This window comes from Sceloporus occidentalis, unplaced genomic scaffold (assembly GCF_023333645.1).
Source record: "Sceloporus occidentalis isolate IW3139 unplaced genomic scaffold, rSceOcc1.0.p SCAF_3, whole genome shotgun sequence".
Taxonomy (NCBI): Eukaryota; Metazoa; Chordata; class Lepidosauria; order Squamata; family Phrynosomatidae; genus Sceloporus; species Sceloporus occidentalis.
Genome location: NW_028316983.1, coordinates 216836236 through 216856554, shown reverse-complemented (window position 1 = coordinate 216856554; position 20319 = coordinate 216836236). Strand labels below are relative to the sequence as shown.

Sequence of the window (20319 nt, the reverse complement as noted above, 5' to 3'; positions counted from 1 at the left end):
CTATTGCAGATGTTCTGAGAGCCAATTATATGCAAAATTCAGCAGCACTTTGGGTGTGGTGTGGTGGCAAGAGGTAGGAAGGAGAGATTTATTTTATTAAATAGCCACAGTGGCTTGGAATCTAGACTGAGATCATGCCCTGGCTGAAGGAGGTGGATTTAAATCTTTGTCCTTGCCATCCTCCCTTTCAGGATGGGACAGTGAAGCAGGGTGGCAAGATGTCCTAACTAGAAAGGAGGACGAGGCACTGTAAAATAAAAATATAGGACATTACAAAACAAAAACTAAAAACACTCATATGCATATAAATTCATGCTTCTTAGTCCTGCTCAAAATGGAAGACATTTTGGAATTCCTCTTGGACAAAAGGTTGAAATGTAGGACTTGTCCTCAAAAAGGAAGGTGTCTTGTCACCCTGCCTGCAAGGATCATTGGTCCCAATTAGAAGGCCAAGTTCATGGTTAGTCACAGGGACCTGGCACAATAAGTTATGTGGCTAAAATGTTCTTGATGATGTTAAGGAAAAATTAACAAGCTCTGAATTGTTTGAAGATTGTGGACCTAGTCTGTGGCATCAGTGTTGAATTAAGCAAGACAGTGCCCCTTCTCCATTTGTTTTGCAAGAATAAAAAGAACTGTGATTAAAAGTGATCAGAAGTTAAAAATGCATTAGCAGCAATACTCTTCCATAAACTGCAGGACTGTTGAAAAATTCCTTGCAATACAGCATCATAGCAGATGAATGTTTTTTATATAGTAAAAGCAACATGGTAGTAAGGAAGATACAAAGTCAGTAAGAAACTCTTATAAACTTTATCTGACCATAAAAACTTTTCAAGAATAATTTCATAATCTTGTACAAGTCTACATAAATACAAGAATCCTGTTACTTTAAAGACAAGGCCAGAAATAAGTTTTTGTATGGTTGTTGTCAATTTCATATGTATTAATCCACAAATCCATTTCATCCCATTTTATGTATATATTTTAAAAGATGTGTATGAAAGCTTGTGTTTAAATTGTACACATTTCACTAAGCTGTGTATTTGTGTACTTTTTTTAAAAAAATGCATTTTTGACTGAGAAATCAAGAACATTTAGAAAAGTCTACAGTCTGAAGAACAGCAACATTTTGATCAGTGAGGGGACACATTGATAGGCAATGTGAAGGCACATATATACACATTAGTCCAGGAGGTTTAAAATAAGTTGCTCCAGTTAAAAATGTGGCCCAAGTGAAATTAGGCCACCATTCATGGCTTTGTTATACATTGGCTGTAGGTTAGTCTTTCATATATTTGTGTGGCATTCTTCTTTGGGGCAACATGCAACGCTATATAGGCAGATTTCCATTACTGTAGTAGAAGTTTTCCTTCTGATTGTCCCATCAGCACTTTCCAAAATCTATAGATGGTAGACAGGGGTTACAGAAGGAAAAATTCATTCTGAGGACTAATGCCCCTCTGTTGGTGACCAGACAGTGTTGCACACACTCCCAGATGTGTGAATGGTGGCCAGGCCTAGATGTTAAATGGTTGTTGTTGTGATGTGTACCTTCAAGTTGTTTCTGATTTATGGTGACTCTAAGGCAAACCTATCAAAAGATTTTCTGGGCTGAGTGTTTGTGACTTGCCAAGGGTAACCCAGTGGCTTTCCATGGTGGTGCAGGGAATTAAACTCTGATCTCTAAAGGCATAATGCAACGCTCAAACCACTACACCATGGTGGCTCTCCTAGATCTAAATGCCTTATCCATATGAATTTTCTTGCCTTGATAAAATAATTGCTTGTGTGTTACTTAATAATAAATAATAATTTGTTTTATTTATATACCGCTATTCCAAAGATCATAGCGGTGAACAGCAAGTAAGCTAATTAGCAAGTAAGCTAATTAGCCCCCAACAGTCTGGGTACTCATTTTAGCGACCTCGGAAGGATGCAAGCCTGAGTCGAGCTTGGGCCCTTTTGCTGGTCTTGAACTCGCAACCTTGTGGTCTTGAGTGAATGGCTGCAGTACAGGCATTTAACCACTGCGCCACCAGGGCTCCTTAGGAGGCCTTTGGTGAAGACCTTATACAATATTATCTATTTGTAAAACACTTAAGTTTTCAAAGCATGCTGATTACAATTATGTTATTGTAAATGTAATTCTTATAGTCAAGCCAATGTGGTGTACTGGTTTGAACATTGGATCAGGGTTCAATTCTCCACTTGGCCATGGAAAACCACTGGATAAGCTTGGGTGAGTCACACATTCTCAGCCTCCAAAACACTTAGGCTTCAGGGTTGTCATAAGCTGGACATGACTTGCAGGCAGAACCACAACCACAAGTAATTATTATAACAATCCTGTAAAAAAGGGAGTAATTACTGCCCATATTGTAGATGGAAAACTGAGATTACTAGTGCCTTACCAAAGGCTATTTGGTGACTTCATAGTAGAGGAGAACCTGAGAATTTTCTAATTCATAGCTGAATCTCCTAACCACCATGCTACACCAGCACTTTTAAGCTTTGAGCCTAAACACAATTCACCTCACCTTTATGGGACTTAGAACTATGACTATGAACCTGACTATATATTGAAGAATCATTGATGTAAGATGCTTTAACATTTCTCATCCATAAATGCTGATAAGGTATGATAAGTGGTCCATCCAAAGGATCAACTTCACACAAGTGCCATTGTGATTTGCACTGATTTGAAATTGAAAGCATAGTAAAATTAATTGTACAGTGGGCGTCCACTGGGGTTTGGTTCCAGGAGTCCCCATGGAAAGCAAAATCCATGGGTACTTAAGTCCCGTATGTAAAATGGCAAAATCAAGATTTACTTTTTGGATTTTTTTAAAAAAAAAGTCAAGTGATGGATGGTTGAATTCATGGATGCAGAATCTGTGGATATGGAAGGCTAAATAAATAACCATCAATGAAATGCCATTCATCAATAATTTGAGTGTAAGTCCTGCACCTGATGTAAGATGTGTAAGCAGGCTTTAGAGCTTGTTTCTGGTAGTCATTTAAATTTCTTTGTATTCAGTACAATATGTTCCTCAATGTAGCTTATGCCCACTCCTCTGAACCACTAGTTTGTCTCTGGATCCCCTTGGTAGGTCTTAGGATTCAAATGAAAAATAAGAGATCATACAAGCCCAAAGTCTGCCTATTCTGCCATAAGAGAAACAGATGAGATAATATTTTTGAAACTGTAAGATTGTCTGTAAGCACTTTCACGTTTAAAGGTGTGCAATATACATTATGTAAGTAGGCAAATAAATAAAATAACTCAGTAAAGCTCATTTGGCTCTGGATTGCTGGTAGAGGATCCATCCATGCCTACTGTGTTGGCCGTGTGCTGCACCAGATGCTGCAATCCTCCTCCTTCTTCTCTCCTAGCTCATGTACATTTTTCATTGATGGAAGTATTTCCCTGGAGACTTCACAAGACACAAGGAAACAAACACATTATGCTTCTCTTGCCATCTTAAACAGCATAGAAGATTTTCCTGTCATCTGTTTGAGAAAGAAAAGATTTCAAGCACAAAAATTAAATCAGCAAGCTCCCTCTTTTTCCCACTGTCTATTCATATACTTAAGGGCTTTCACTATCAGGATGCATATTCTCATTTATGTAAGTAGTTAATGGTTAGCAAAACATTTTATATTTACATATTTAATGTGTATCTCAGTGATTCCCAGGGTGATGAGAATCACCCGTGTGTGTGTGTGTATGTGTAAAGATCCAGGGAGATGATGAGGGGGAAAGGGAGCAACCGGGGGGGGGGGGGGGGGGGGCTTCAGTCAAAGTATTGGTGCACAAGAAAGACAAGGGGAACCATCAGCTTTTAGGATCATGATGGGGATGAGGGCTGCACTAAGGCGGGGTACAGACCGCCGCTTTGCAGCGGTCTGGCACCGCCGCCAGAAGGTCCGCGGGGGAGCCGGAGCCTTCAAACGGCCCGACTCCCGCGCGGACCGAAAAAAGAAGCTCCAAAATGGAGCTTCTTTTTGCGTCGCGTTTGCGACGTAGCGAGGCGCCAGGGGCGCGCTCGCTACGTCAGCAGCGGCGCGACGCGTCTGGACGCTGTGCGTCCGATGCGTAAAGATGGCGGCGCCCATGTAGAAGGGGCGCCGCCATCTTGTACGGACGGAGTCCGTACTAGACCATGGGGCGTCTAAAAGAGACGCCCCTTTTTTAAAATGGGACGTCCGGAGGACGTCCCAAAGGGCTGTTTAGAAAGCCCCTAAATTTCTTTTTAGGGTCCCTTAAAACCACTACAGAGCCTCGCTGTCTCCTGCTCTTTGCCTGCCCATGTGAGCTCACTCCCTTAGTCACCCTGCTTCAGCTTTCTACGCTCTGCTGGGACTTGGCTGGAGGTTGGAGCTAAATTTTAGCTGCTGCTTTCTTTCATTGGGCAGACTGTGAGAAAAGAAAGCAGAAGGAACAGTGTTGGTGTACATGTGTGTCTGGAACACTTGAAGTTCTGTGGAGAAGACGTGCCCCTGGAAAAGGAGATGGAGGAGCATCCATGGTCAGTTCTTGGAAGAGTCCATTACCTTGGAGTGACTCCTGTAGTTAAAATCTCTCCATTTCCACTTCCACGCCATTTTCCAGCCCAGAGCATGTGACCTCTGTAAACCTCCCTACACATACACACCAGCTGCTCCCCTCTCTGCCCCAATGAAGGATTGAAAGTCCTTCCTTGCCAGGGAGAAGCTTCTCCCTTTGCACTGTGTCACCTTGAGAGCAGCAGCTGAGCCGTTGGCTGAGCAGTGACCAAGAGGCCTCTTTCACACACTGGCCTTTTCTGGAAGGGCAGTATGGACTTCTCAGCTGCTGGACAGCCAACAGCTCAGTTGCTGCTCCCAAGGTGACCAGGTGCAAAGGGGAGCAACAACCAAACAGCCTATTACAGAACAGTGACCAAGAAGCCTATTACAAACAATTCTTTTAAAATTGTTGGAATATGATAGATTTCTCTTGGTGGTGAGCAGAGAGCAAGGAGCCTCCCAGTGGAGGAAGTTCCAAAGTCTGGGAGTAGCCACTGAGAAGGCTCTATCCCCTGTACCCTCCAAATATGTCTTGGAAGGTGGTGGGACAAAAAGAAAGGCCTCCCTGAAGATTTTACCAATTGGGCAGGCTCATGTATAGGGCTTATACTGTCCTCCAGCTATCTTGAGCCATATGTGTATGTGTATTTACCTATCAACCTATGTTGACCCCAAGAATTTAATAGGGTTTTCTTAGGCAAGGAGCAATCGAGAGCTTTTAAAGTCATAAGCAGCACTTTGAATTGTGTCTGGAAAGAGACCAGCAGCCAGATGAAGTGTTGCAGCAAAAGAATGGTTCATATATCCATTCTGAATTAACAATCTGGTTGTTGTTCTTTTGAGTTTCTGAGTTTCTTGAGTTTCTGAGCACTTTTCAAAAGCAGTGCATTTCAGTCATCCAAACAGTGTGTAATGTCTTTGCTCAGATCACAGGGAACAAAAAGCTTTCCTTTCAGGCGTAACAACTCTTGGTGTAGTTAACAAGGAAAATAATTAATGATTTAAAATTTTAATGTAAAAGCCAATTGAAAAAAAAAACAGGCATGAAGGTCTAATTTAATAGTATCTATAATTGGACAAGCAAATAAGAGAATCAGAATAAACATTGTCTCCTTCCTTTGCCTTCTTTTCCTGGTCTCATCCTCCTCCTTTTCTCCTTGTCTTCCTCTGTTGCTATAATCTGTAATACAGAACATGCAGAATGACTTATATCAAATGGAATTCAGTACATCAAATGAAATTCATTTGAAAGGAAAATGTGTTTTACAATTCAGAATACAAATTATTTTTGCCCTCAACCTGGGCTGTATATTCAGCAAAGTTTTTAAACTTCCATACTGCCCATTCTGGTGTTTTGATCTGGGCTAGGGCCCTTGAGCTTATTTTTATGTCAAGAAAACAAAGGCATAGCAGCTAGTTACATCTTTCAAGTAATCTGTAGTTTTTTGTGGGTTTTTCGGGCTATGAGGCTGTGTTCTAGAAGAGGTTATTCCTGATGTTTCACCGGCAGCTTCAGAGAAGCCTGCAACTTCAACTTCATAATCTTTGGTTTGACTCTTAATGTTTTATACTGAAGAGGGAATCTTTAATATTGCGCCGTCCCTATTTATAGAACAATCTGCCCTTTTAGTGTTGAGTGGAGGTATGTGCTTGTTTTTGCCCTACGTGTATCATTTGTGTTGGGAAACATGAGAGATAATAGAGGATCTCTCAAGAGAAACAAGAAGAGTAATCAAATTGGCAAGGCAGAAGCTGAGCAATATCTAGTCCCATATTCTCTCTCTCTCTCTCTCTCTCACACACACACACACACACCACCACCACCACCATCTAGCAGAGAAAAAGAAACAAGCTTTGTAAAACATTAAAAAATTAACTTCAATCACAGTGCTTGTCCGTAATTGAGGAGGTTAGAATGCAAGTTAGAATGATGATGGAAGAAAGTTGGTGTGGGAGCAAAATACCTTACAGACAGGAATGTGCAATAAATGTGTACTTTGTAGTCTTTTGGTTTGGGTAGGAGAGAGCAAAGACGGTTTAAGAACTGCTCTCCAGCTACAGATTGCAACAGTAATGGTGAAAGCTATGACTTTGAAAGATCAGAAGCGAGCAGATGGGGATAATCAGGGGTCCCTTAGGATTCCCACAGTTGCCAACAATGTGTCCATGAAGCTGCTGCTCAGTTAGAGCAACACTACCAAAGATTGGCAATGTGAAGAACCAGCATTTTGGTGATTCAGTAGATAAAGAACTTTTCTTCTTACATAGCTAGCAGCTGCCAAATCTCTTTGACTAAATTGAAATGTTGTGTCAGGTTTCTTCTAATATGTGTTATTTTGCAACTGTATGGAAAATAAACATCACGATTAATTACATTTTGCCTAACACTTTCTCTAGCATTTTGAAAGTGAAATTTATGGCTCTTTTCTCATCTTTCATGCTGGTTTTATGCTCATAACTACTAAATTAGATAGATTAGGTAGAGAAATAATTAATTGTCAAGGTCACCCAATGAAATTCGTGAAAGTGTGGATTTGAACTTGGTTCTTTTCTTGTCCTTCATCATTATAGTCACTGTGCCTCATATGGTTTGATGGTGTGTGAAAGAGAGTGTGAGAGAGGGAAATTTGAGAAATGGATGCACTCAAATACATGTATAGTTACTGGTTTTATATTATGCCCTAAATTTCAACAATCCCAAATCTGTTTATGCATTTCCTTCTGCAATTTCAGTCACCTTTTCCATTATTATTATTATTCATTTGTATCCCACCTTTCTCCTAATAATGGGACTCAAAGAGGCTAACAACATGTTTGAAAAAATACAATTAAAAACACTACAAAAGTATTAACAAAAAGCAATTAAATAATTCATGGAGTTAAAACATTAAAAAAGTAAAAATGTTGTACATTAAAAGACTGTATACCAAGAGATCTAATGTGATGTACTGGTTTGAGCATTGGACTATGACTCTGGTGACCTGGGTTTGCATCCCACTTGGCCATGGAAATCCACTGGGTAACCTTGGGCAAGTACACTGTCTTAGCCTCCAAGGAAGGCAGTGGTAAACCCTTTTGAAGAAATCATGCCAAGAAAACCCTGTAATAGAGTTACCATAAGTCAGAAACAACTTGAAGGCACACAAGAACAACAACAAATACCAACCTTAAAAACAGAACCGCACAACGTTAAAAACCCAACTCTGGTTTACTGCTAAAAGCCCAATGGCACAGAAATGTTTTGACCTGCCATCGGAAGGAGAGCACAGACTGAGTCATCCTGGCCTCTGTAAGGAGGGAATTCAAATAACTGGGAGCAGCCATTGAGAAAGCCCCTCCCCCCCTGTGATGTCCTGCCAGGACTGTTTGAATTTCCCCCTGCATTTTCCTTTGTGTTGGTTCAGGCCATAGATTATTTTAGTGTAGAAAAGTTCTTTGTATTAGTTTATGGGAGGAGCTGTAGGTTTCCCCTGCATCATTTCTAGGTTTGGTTTGCCCTTTCCCAGCAGGCTGTGCTGTAGCTAGAGGTTTTTAGTTGGAGCAGTTTCTCTGAGAGCGAGCAGAGAGCTGTCTTTTGGTGGCAAGCAGGCCCAGACAGCCGGAAAGGGCATTTCTTACACCACTTAGCCAAATCAGTTACCATTAGCATAGAAAATAGAAGAATTTAGGAGCTGAAAGACCCTGCACCAGCTCCATTGAGTAAGGAGAACAAACTACATCGGACCCAGAAAGATGTCGTCTGGAAGAAAGCTGAACTGTAAAGTATCTTTGTTTAGAGCTGGGGAGGAGAAGACCTTTTATTTTTGTCCTTTAAATTAAATTTCCCCCCTTTTTTGAACTTTACATCTAGTTTCAGATCTTTTTGAGTATCACGGCTTGTTCTCACCAGGGTACTGGCGTTGCACACCCAAACCTGCCACCACCTTTAGTTGGGTGTGTCTTCATACCCCCCCCCCCCCCGCAACAACTCTTCCCATGTAGTGGGATAGAGAGAAGGGTTTCTCCAGACTATCTTAAAGCTCTCATGGGCTCATAAAAGAAAATATGGTCTTTCAGATAACCTGCACCCAAGTCATATTATTTAATATTGACATTTTAAAACTTATTTGTGTGTATTTGATTTTCTTTTTAAATCTTGTTTTGTGCACCACTTTGTGCTCCTGGTGAGAACAGAAAAGTTTCTACATAAATAAAGAAAGGAATACATAAATCTCATTCTCAGCCAGATAAGAAATTTTGATTGCATTAAACCAATTGACAAATAGTAAATTTGATTTTTGGTTCAACATTCAAAATCTTCATTGTCTACTGACTTGAATAAGATGCCTATTTATTAGTAACACATGTAGGCCTAGTTATTAACATTAGCAGATGTGTTGATTATCATTATTATTTTTCTTCTAATGTCTAGGAAGGCACTGATGTGGCTGAATAGGATACTGGAGGAGGTAGTGGGGATGACAGAGCAACATTACACAGCGCTTACATGAATCTTGAAATGTTTCTTGATGTCCTACAGTACTGTTAACATCTGCACATCTTGTGAGGAGTCACATTTGTTGCAGCTGTACTCTAGCTTGAATGTAAAAAGGAAGCAAGGAGTCATAGTTAAGAATGAAGCAGCTGGCTTTCAATAGAAAGATTTATCATTTTCTCTCATTACCCTAGACCCAAAATAAACACCAGCAGGGCTGTTTACAACAACCTTGTTTTTAAAAAATGATAGGCTGAAGTCCTTGGTGTTAAAAGTGAAGTCATCACTGCAAAGATAAATGTATTAAAACGGAGAGAGGATTCTGCTAGGTAATACAAGAAGAAAGATGAATGAACATTATGACTCTAACCGAGCTATGGTAATAGTGCTTAAATGGGTAAGAAACCAAGTTGTGCAAATGAGTAAGGGTTACAGGTCTTAACTAGGGCTAGGGGAGTTTAAATTAAACATAACTCTCACTGGATGTGGCCAATCAACTTTCTCAGCCTAATCTTTTTTAAAGGGTTGTTGTGAGGGTATAATGGACAGAAAGTCACATAAGCAGCCCTGAATTCTCAGGATGAAAGAGAGAATATGATTACAGTCAGACTTTATAAAAGTTAATTTTGGACTATAATCCCCAGAATCCCCAGTGTGGGAGTTGTAATCTAAAATGTAACTGTTACAAGCTCTGAATATAATAAATAAATTGGCAAGAGCTGCCTGTATTATTTGCAGGGGAGAGGGAGCAGCCTGGGTGCAAGCATTAATTTTTTCTCCTAGATCTGCTCTATTATGAACAGTAATGAACTGAGAGTCTAGTTGGCACTGTATGTATACATTTATGGTGGTGGTCTATAGCGGAAGGTTGTGGAATGCAAGGCCCTCCAAATGTTAGACTTGAATGTCCATCAGCCCTAGCTGGCATAGCCAATGTTGAGAGAAGATAGGCATTGTAGTCAGCAACGTTGAGAGATCCTAACAATCCTCATAGAAGTAGGCATGCTCCCCTATTACTATAGTGGACATGCCTGACAGAATATTAAGGGATCTGTTATTTTCACAGCATCCTTATTTTCACAGCATCCTTTCCTACATCTTGGTCATTATTTCAGAACACATTGGGCTAATCATAGGCTACTCCATCCCAGAATTCACACTAGATTGAATGGTACAACATGGGTTCAGTTATGATAGTCTGCAAGGAACTGCCTTGAATCCTATTTTGGGGGAAAGGTGGGATATAACTCTAATAAGAAAATAAAGAATAAATAAAAGCAATGAACCAGAAATTAAACTTTGCAGTCACAGAATCTCATCTGTATCTAGATTCTTTTTTGTAAATGTCCCAGTCAGGTCGTCTGAAGACAGCAATTCTCTCTACTAAATTGTCTATTCCAAACCTGAAATCACTTGCTATCTAACTGTGGACTAACCAAATCAAAAATAAATACTGCACTTTTATAATAGAATAATCTGAGGCTTTCTCATGTCTTTGAATGTCTTCTCCATTAATTCTACTCCCACATTAGAAAATAAAACTGGCTTAAGAGAAAACAGAAATAAACTGAGGGGAAAAGTGCATCCCCAAAGTTGCCTCTCTCATCATTTTCTTCCCAGGTTTTGAGTAGGTTTCTACTTATTAATTTAAATTAATTTAATGTTTTATATTCCAGTTTTCTCCTAGTATGAATGTAAAATATGATATAAAGAATACTTACATTTGGGGGGGGGGAATATCACAGAAAACTATATTCTGTGCAAAATGCACCGTTTTTATGCAGCAGAGAATTTGGGAGGTTGTGTAACAAATTTTTCATCAAAAAGTTGCAAAATGTCCCCCTCCAAAAAAGAAAAAAGTGAAACACGCACAAAAAACTCTCCTCATGTCTCAACAAGCAAGAAGAACCATTCTGAAATTTTCCATTCTTGCTAAGATTTAAATACTTTGTATTCAGTAACAATATATAAGATTTAATATGCATAGCAAAATCCTGACTCATCTAATTATAGTCTTTTGTATTGTTTTCTTCTCCAAAATGTTGTCTATGTTTCTTCCTGGGGCCCCTAAGAGAATGACACAATAAATATTTGTGTGTTCACAGGTTCAGAAACAATGTTGTAAATACCATTTCACTCTTCCAAGAAGATTTGAACACCTAATGTAAATATTTGATAATGCAGGCAGTCTGGATGGTGGAAAAACTATTGGGACTTAAAACTATATGATTAGGTCTCTTGAAAGGATTAAATATGTTCACTATTTTAGAGGCATATGTTCAACTCAGTAAAAAAAAAATCCAGGCTGCTAATTTTTCATTCTTGAAAGATAATAGAAAATAGTTCAGTAAAATAACTCCACTTAATTTCTGAATATAAGTATAGCATATTGTTTTGTTGTTGTTCTTGTTGTTGTTGTTGTGTGCCTTTACGTCATTTCTGACTTATAGTGACACTAAGGCAACCCTATTATGCAGTTTTCTTGGCAAGTTTCTCCAAATGGGACTTGCCTCCTCGGAGGCTGCGAGAGGTGACTTGCCCAGTGGGTTTACATGGCTGAGATAGGATTTGAATCCTGGTCTCCAGAATCATAGTCCAATGCTCAAACCACTACACTACACTGGCTCCTTTTATTGTTTCTAGATGCTGTTAATTAAAGCAGTTATCACAGTCAGTGTTCACTTTGAAACAGATTATTATTTCCCCATATTAGTCCAAAGGAACTACTCTCTAGATCAGTCCAAGAGACTCATTAGAATCATTATACAAAATGTGAATGGGAGACAATCTCTTCTATGAGGTACTTCCTGTTGCACTTCCTGTTTGGACCCTATCACAGTTTATCAGAGTGGAAACATCCTTATTTTCTTCCACCAACCTCCAGCAGATGCATTTGACACGTCTGTACTAACTGCAGCCATTTAAAATGTCACAAAATGGATCTGGCTATCTGAACTGCATTAGAAACATCTGAAATGTATTTTCAATTGGTATATGTGACTAAAATAGCCCTGAGCATAACCATTTGAGAACAAACTGCCTGGATATGTAAAAATACCATATGCCACCATCTGACAGAATATTGATCTTTAGTAAACTTCAGGAGAAGCAAGGTCTGCGTCTGGGAAGCAGCCATGGGGATGATATCTGCGCTCTCATTCTCCAAATTTGATGATCTGATAAATCTCTCAAAAAATAAACTGGATTTTGGATTAGCAGGCATGTAAGGGCAGAACTACCTAAACATCTGTTTGAGATCTAATCTGCATTGCAGATACCACTTTAACTGCCATGACTTCTATGGAATTCTGGGATTTGTAGTTTGTTGTGGCACCAGAGCTCTCTGACAGAGAAAGGATAAATAGCACACAGAACTACAAATCTGTGTATTTCATAGCACTGAGCCATGTCAATTAAAGTGGTGTCAAACTGCATTATTTCTGCAGTGAAGATTAGGCTAGAGTTATACCTCATGGCAGAGTTAACACAGCACATGCTTGAAGTCGCCATTAAATTAATTCCAGGTCAGAATGCTTAACTTTGGGGTGGTACAGACTGGCATTTAAACACCGCCCCTTTTTGCTATGCATCGTTACTGCAGCAACCAAATGGAGTTGTAGTGCTGCACAGCAAAAAAGGAGCCACCTAGAATGGCTCCTTTTTTGTGGTGTCATAAGGGCTGTGTCATCCCTATGCCCCCCATGCTGAATAGTGGCACCGCCGGCACATAGTAGGGCTCGGGACTGTGCGGTTGGGGCATGGTCCCGAGCCCTACTATCGCTGCCAGTATGTCACGTCCTGGCGGTGTGTATTGGGCCTTTGTCTAATTTGTGTCCCTTATTTTTTTTTATTGTCATGTTTTTGATTTTTTTAAATTAAACAGCTTTCTGTTCTGTCATTTACTGGAAAAGAGCTCACTAACTCTCACTTGCATGCCAGTACAAGTATACCTCAGTTAATGAAGTAGATGTGTTCCTGGGCTTTACTTCTTTATAGGTTTTTAAAAATTAATTCTTTTAAAATTTTCTTTAAAAACTTTACCTTTGACCAAATTTTCACTTCAATCACATGAAACTATGTACATGTAAATGCACTAAGGCTGTGTATATGATATTGTAATTTAAGGGCATAATTTTAATTTTGCTAGTTCTTATACATCACAGTTATTACCATTACAGTCACTGATATGCAGGAGTTGCATTAGTGAGTAACATTAGTACAAACAACATCACTAATAATTCTGTATGGTGTGAGATGGCAGAATGTCAGTGGAGAGGGGAGTGACACAATGAGTTACCGGACCAGGTGATGCCAACCCTAGTGATGCCACTGTTCAAACTTAAGCTACAAGTAAGATAATGCCTTCATTTCATCCATTTATTTTATGATTCTTTCTGAAACTCTCTAACAGATAATTTTCATATCACTAGGTCATGATCCTGTTTTGGGGAAGACAGGGAATCTTTACAGATGCACAAGGGAAAGTATTATAATTTTGTTTTATTATCATTTTGTTTTATTATCATTTAGCTGTTTTACAAACAATACACATTTTGTAAGATTTCAGTGTGTGTTTGTGTGTCTTTGTGTATTGTTTATTTTTGCAAAGATTTGATAAGCAAGAGAATGCTTGAATATTGTAGATTTTCTGTGCAGTCCTAACTCAAAGGGATGCTGGCTGTCAAGGAATTAGGCATTAGCCTCTTCTGCTGGCAGAAGACCCCTTCTACCAGCTGATCTCAGAGATCTGTTGACAGAACCATCTGCAAGAAGAACTGCTTTGCTGGCTAAAATATGCCATCAGAAGAGCCAAGAAAGGAATGGAGAAGGGGTGGGAGAATCTGGATTAAGAGCCAAACTTGTTCCAGCCCAGAGACATAGCCATAATTCTGACAGAAAGACCAGGGTGAGAGTAATTTCCAGTATCACTAAGATGGAACGAGTATGAGTTCAACAGAGATTCAGCTGGTTTAGTGTCAGGTTATCTGTCTCTTGGTTGTCTTAGACAGTTAAGATTGCTCTATTATACAGAAATGTAAGAGAATCTATAATAGTAAATGTGAAAGGGCTAAATGTGAAAAGATAAACAGAATATTCCTGTATAGTGCTTTCTTAGATTGGTTCATTCTCCCCTTAATAGCAATAGCATCAGAAAGATTTCTCCTACCCCTACAGACTGCTTTAAATACTGTTACTTTGAACTGTTTCCCGTTAAAGTACCATTCATAAGAATTACTTGTTATCATACTCCCTTGCTATAATTTGTTAATCAAGGGTTCAGTTACTCTGCTTCTGTGTAAGATACAGTACTAAATTTTAAAAATGTAAAGGACATTTGGATAGATTACGGTAGTTTGAAAGAAAGTGTCCATAGATAGTGCTTTTCTAGATGCTGAATTGTGCTTTCATTTTAAGGACATGATTCAACACAGTAGCAGAATATTTCATGTGGTGCTAAAGATTTCTTGGCTTTGCCATGATAGCTACTCACACTGAAAAAGACAAGCTGGCCTTCACTTTACAGTCCAGCATGCCTCTTTAGCAGTTTAAGGAGTTCCTCGGCGAGTTACAAACAGCCCTCAAGGGGCCGTTTTCCTGCCGCCGCCATTCGCTGCGTAGGGAAGTCTCAGCGGCCAGACCGCAAGGCTTCCCCACACAGCGAAAAAGGAGCACCGAAATGGCGCTCCTTTTCGAAACGCGGAAGTGGCGCCACGAGGGGCGGAGCACGCCCTCGCAGCGTCACTTCCGCCACGACACGTCTGGACACACAGCGTCCAAGACATCAAAATGGCGGCGCCCATGTGGATGGGCGCCGCCATTTACGACGCGCTCCGCGCATACTGGGAGGAAGGGCCGTGAGGAAGGTAAGAACCTTCCTAACCCTAATACGGCCCTTCCTAACCCTAGTACACACGGAGCGCGTACTTTATGGCAGTTTGTAACCCGCCCTACTTATTCCACAAGCTGGATTCCACAACTTGGTTTTACATATAGCATAAGTACTTGGTTCTGCTGTGGTTGATATGTAAAAAATGATTGAAACATTCATTGTATTCAACTCTACATTTTCGCTCTTCTTTCTGTTACTTTTGTGTTGCCCTGCACCCTTATTTTCAACAGAAGATATGTATCATCTCTTCCCTTTTACACCCATCCTTCCTTTGACTTTGGAGCTATAAAACTTTTTTCCTGATTAATTCCTTCTAAGCTGTTACAAAACTCCATCCATCATCAAGTTCCCTCCATCTCCAGATAATCATGTTTTTTTAATATAAAAAAGATTAGCTGAAAGGGATAAAATGCTTCTGAAAGTGTCATGTAAAAAAGAAAAGAAAAATGCTTTAAATTATGTTTGAAACTACAGAGAGGACTGTTTTGATTCTGCAACAAAAGATCTTCCTCTAGCCTTTTAAAATTAATTTTTCATGCCTGCTTGAAAGTAGAATTCCCCATTGTCTGCTAAAATTTGTGTGTGATACATTAAACTCTATTAAAAAATTTGTACAGACCGGCCAAAAGGGCTGGTGTCAGGGAGGAATGGAGGGCATGGGGGCAGCACATCGCATGCCCCAACAAGACCCCCAAGCCACCATCATGCCACCTGCCTGATCAGATGTGGGTATGTTCCTACACACTATGCCAAAGAAACAGAGCAAAAGCGCCATCACTGCAGCAAGGGCAGCTTTTTGCCTGCTCATAAAGGAGCGGCTTTTTGAACTGGCAAACTGCCGGATCGGGACCACCACTCCAAAGGGGCTGTCTGTTGAGCCCCAATATCCCGCCAAGCCACAGTTAGCCCAGTACTGTTCATTTCCTTGAATTTAGCTGGGAGAGCATTTCTCCATCCCTCTCCTTTCAGAGAAGAATGAAGCTGACTAAAATAATTTTCTGTAATGCAGAACATAGACCAGCCAGGGTAAGCCATGTAGCTGCAATAATATGAATCTTCTCGGTTACCTGTTAGGCACTGACAGATTCCTGTTGGGGCTTTTTTCTGTTAATGTATTCCTTTTTTCACTTATTTCATAATGGTGATGATTGTGGAAGTTGGTGTCGTTTGTGATTCTGGCTAACGTGGTTGTTGTTTTTTTCATTAAGAGCTTTAGGCATAGTACAGCCTGGGAAATACCACATGGTCAGGATTTCGACATGAGAACCTTGAGTTGTCCACAGGATTGAGGGAACTATTCCAGCAGTTCTTTCATAGCCACATAGCATGAGACTTCGCAAAAATGGCAGCTATCTTTAGATGTGGGTGCCTATACAGCACATAGCTGTTGAATAGCTGTAGTGTGATATGGTGGTCTACTGCAGGAAGCTCATTTAGAAGGCTGCCTAAGAGAGTTCTAGATGAAGCCTTATTCCTGGTCTGTAACCAAGATACTTCAGCCATTACTGGTTGATAATGGGATCACCCATTACTTGATAATGGGATATTCACTGTCACCTGCAGAACAGGTGGCCTACACTGTTTGGTGCTAGCCTACAAATGATAGATTGTTTAACTTTAATAAGAATTATGCCCTGTTTTGACCCAATTATTGTCACTTATCTTCATTTCTGATGGAGACATGCCAAGCTTTGCAATCTCGTTTCAAATGGCATTTCCCTTGAGGTTTGTCAACCACTTACAAAGAGTTACTTTGTTTTAAACATAATTCTAAAGCATAGTTTTACTGCCTTAATTGTGATTTTGTGTGATGGCTGTACAACATGCAAACAATGTAACAATTAAACCAGGTAACTTGGGAAAATGCCTGGGAAGAACCAGCTGTATTGAGAGGACTATCCTTCCCCAGGCCCCACCTGGAATATTGTGTCCAGTTCTGGGCACCACAATTCAAAAGGGACATTGAGAAGCTGGAGCGTATCCAGAGGAGGGCAACTAAAATGGTGAAAGGTCTGGAAACCATGCCCTATGAGGAACGCCTTAGGGAGCTGGGGATGTTTAGCCTGGAGAAAAGAAGGTTAAGAGGAGATATGATAGCCCTGTTTAAATAATTGAAGGGATGTCATATTGAGGAGGGAGCAAGCTTGTTTTAGGCTGCTCCAGAGACTAGGACCCGGAGCAATGGATGCAAGTTCCAGGAAAAGAGATTCCACCTCAACATAAGGAGGAACTTCCTGACATTAAGGGCTGTTCGACGGTGGAACAAACTCCCTCGGAGTGTAGTGGAGTCTCTCTCCTTGGAGGTCTTCAAACGGAGGCTGGATGGCCATCTGTCGGGGATGCTTTGATTTGGATTTCCTGCATGGCAGGGGGGTTGGACTGGATGGCCATTGCGGTCTCTTCCAACTCTATGATTCTATGATTCTATGTATTGGGATATCAGCTGTATTGAGAGGGGCATCCTTTCTCCGCTCAGGAGAAAGAATAACTGTTTTACCTTCATAGATACTTATTATAGATATATATATTATTTAATGTTTGACAGTAAACTTTAGTAATAGGGTTACTGTTGATAGGAAAGATAAATGTCCATCTCCTGCCTTCTGATTACTTGAATCATTATAGTTGAAGCCATTTCCCTGTGCTATCAGAGCTCTAGGAATCAAAGCAGTAATTGAAACCGAGGGTTCAAAAATCAAATGGTTTTAAAAAGAAAGCAATATATCTCTACTGTTAAAAATGTCTTACTGGTTGCAGTCAAGTAGTCAAAAAAGTTCTTGTTTTGTTTTGGTACCAGATGGTACTGTTACTTTCAATAGTAGTCTAAGGTAAGTTGATAAGTTCTGACAGGTTTGTTTAAGCTTGCTGTTTCATATATTGACAACACATTTTTCTACAAATGTGTAGTATTGCATTTTGTTTGATGATAAAAGAATAGAAACATTTTAGTGAACCCCAAAAAGGAATGTATAGTGAGCATATTTGATGATGTTTTTAATTCACACCCTAGTTTCACCTTATAGCTAAATCCATCTGAAGCTGGTTTTCATATCTGGGTTAAGAGTGGTTCTGTGGAACATCATTAATTTACTAGTGCGATATCTAAAATCCTATGAAAAATAATAGGGGAAATGGATGAAAAGATCCATATAGGTTTATTGTTGTATGTAGAGAGTTTGTATTAAAATATTTTATACCCTTTTTTTAATGGAGAGTCGGCCCTCCTTATCCACAGATTTTTTATCAACAGATTCAAACAGCCACAGCTTGAAAATATTCAAGACAAGTATAAATTCCAATAGCAAACTTTGATTTTCCATTTTATATAAGGAACACCATTTTGCTCTCCCATTATATTTAATGGGACTTGAGCATCCACAGATTTTGTTATCCACAGAGGGTCCTGGAACCAAACCACAGCAGATAACAAGGGCCCACTGTATATACTCTGATTTTAAGCATCAAATTAATGCAAGTTATCCTTATATAAAACAGACTTTCAGCCATTTTGTATGGATCAAGTGATTTGAATGGAATTGAAAGAATAGAAAGAAACAATAACTCAATCAAAAATTCATAAATCTGATTCAGTAATTCCTAGATGAATGGCTTCATGAAATGCCCATTTCCTTATTGTAGTTTCTCTGAACCATTAAGCTGACTTTTTTTTGTGTTTTGATTTTAGAGTCAGATCCATTACATTTAGAGTGGATTCATTCCAATTATAATATCATAGGCTTTCACTCTTAATCTCTAACCTTCCGCATGTTACCTCCAAAATGATATTGGACCATTTAAAACTAGATATGCTATCTAATACAGCATCGGGATGGGGATACAGAATTAAGGCACACTAATTTTTTTTTTAGAAAAGAAGGAAATCCAAATGTACAAACTGCTATTCCTTGTCTTTCTGGTGTGAAAACAGGACAGTACTTTGACCCCATCTATTAACAAATTTGCTTCAGCCACCGCCTTTCTTGGACCACTGCATCCTGGTAACCCACAAATAAAATGAGCTTCTAGAATATCAGTTTATCCATCCTCTAAAAGTGTGCATTTTTCTGGAGACATTCCACTGTTTTCTGCAGTATTGGAAACACCAGTTAGTGGTTAAAGGTGAGCCTTTTGGATGGTGGCAGCCATTTTGAATTTTAACTGTGCAAAATAACTGCTTAGAACAGTGTTTTCTGGGAAAAGCAAACTAATAGCTACTCAAATACTTTTCCTAACAAAAGAATTTTATCCTATTCCCAAAATACAAACAAAAGATACATTTCTAAGGGTAATGAAATGATTGCAGAAATACTACTTGTCAGTTTAGTATATATTATTTATTATTATTATATATATGCCCCATTGAATAGAGAAAAACAGCACTTCAAATTATGTCCCTGTAAACTCTGCAGTGCAGTGGCTTAGTGGTTAAGACAACCGTTCTGATGGCCAGAAGGTTGGCAGAAGGCCTGAGTGCTGCATGATGGAGTTAGCTCCAGTAACTAGTTCCAGCTTCTGCCAGCCTAGAAGTTCAAAAGAATGCAAATAGATAAATAGGTACCATTTCGGTGGGAAAGTAACAGCATTTGGTGCCATCATGCTAGCCACATGACCACCGGAGTCGTCTATGGACAACACTGGCTCTTCAGCTTAGTAACAGATGAGTACCACCCCCTACAGTCAACGACTATTTTTTATTATTATTTTCTTATATTCCACCTTTCTCCCAATATAGGGACGCAAGGCGGCAAAAACAAGTATAAAACAATAAAATTCAAAACAGTTGGAAATCTGTGTTTTATTTGTTATTTCATAAGCTGCCATGGATATTGTTATCTACATAACAATTATTGTAACAAATAATCATTAGTGGCATCATCATCATCACTGCCAACAGCAGCAGCTCTGAATTTGCAATGAAGTAGAATCCTGTGTAGATTGACATAAAGTGATTGGAATGTTATGGAAATGTTATCTCTGTGTGTGTGTGTGTGTGTGTGTGTGTGTGTGTGTGTGTGTGTCTTCAAGTCACTGGTCAAATTATGGCAATCCCATGAATTTCATAGGGTTTTCTTTAAAAGGCAAAGAATACTCAGAGGTGGTTTTGCCAATTCTTGCCTGTCAAACATAGCTTATAGTTCATCATCCAAATACAAACTAGGTCTGACTATGTTTGGCTTCCAAGATCAGATGGGACCTGGTACTTTTAGAGTATTTAGAACAAACACCGATAGCTAAAGTCTTTTAGTTTAAATATATCTAGCACTTTTTTTAAAAAAATGACCCTGAGATGCCAATATAAAAAGCTTGAGGCAAGTCATAAGAGGGATTTATATTGCCTCAACTTGTTAGAATCTGTCACTACTTTTTAAACATTTCTGCACAGCATTCAAGGTGGTAGGGCATA

The 20319-nt window shown here is 39.5% G+C and overlaps 1 protein-coding gene across 5 annotated transcripts in view; it reads left to right on the top strand.

Moving 5' to 3' along the window:
• LOC149317488 (protein CBFA2T1-like) overlaps positions 1–20319 on the top strand; it is a 182606-nt gene that overhangs the window by 71554 nt on the left and 90733 nt on the right. The window lies entirely within an intron of this gene.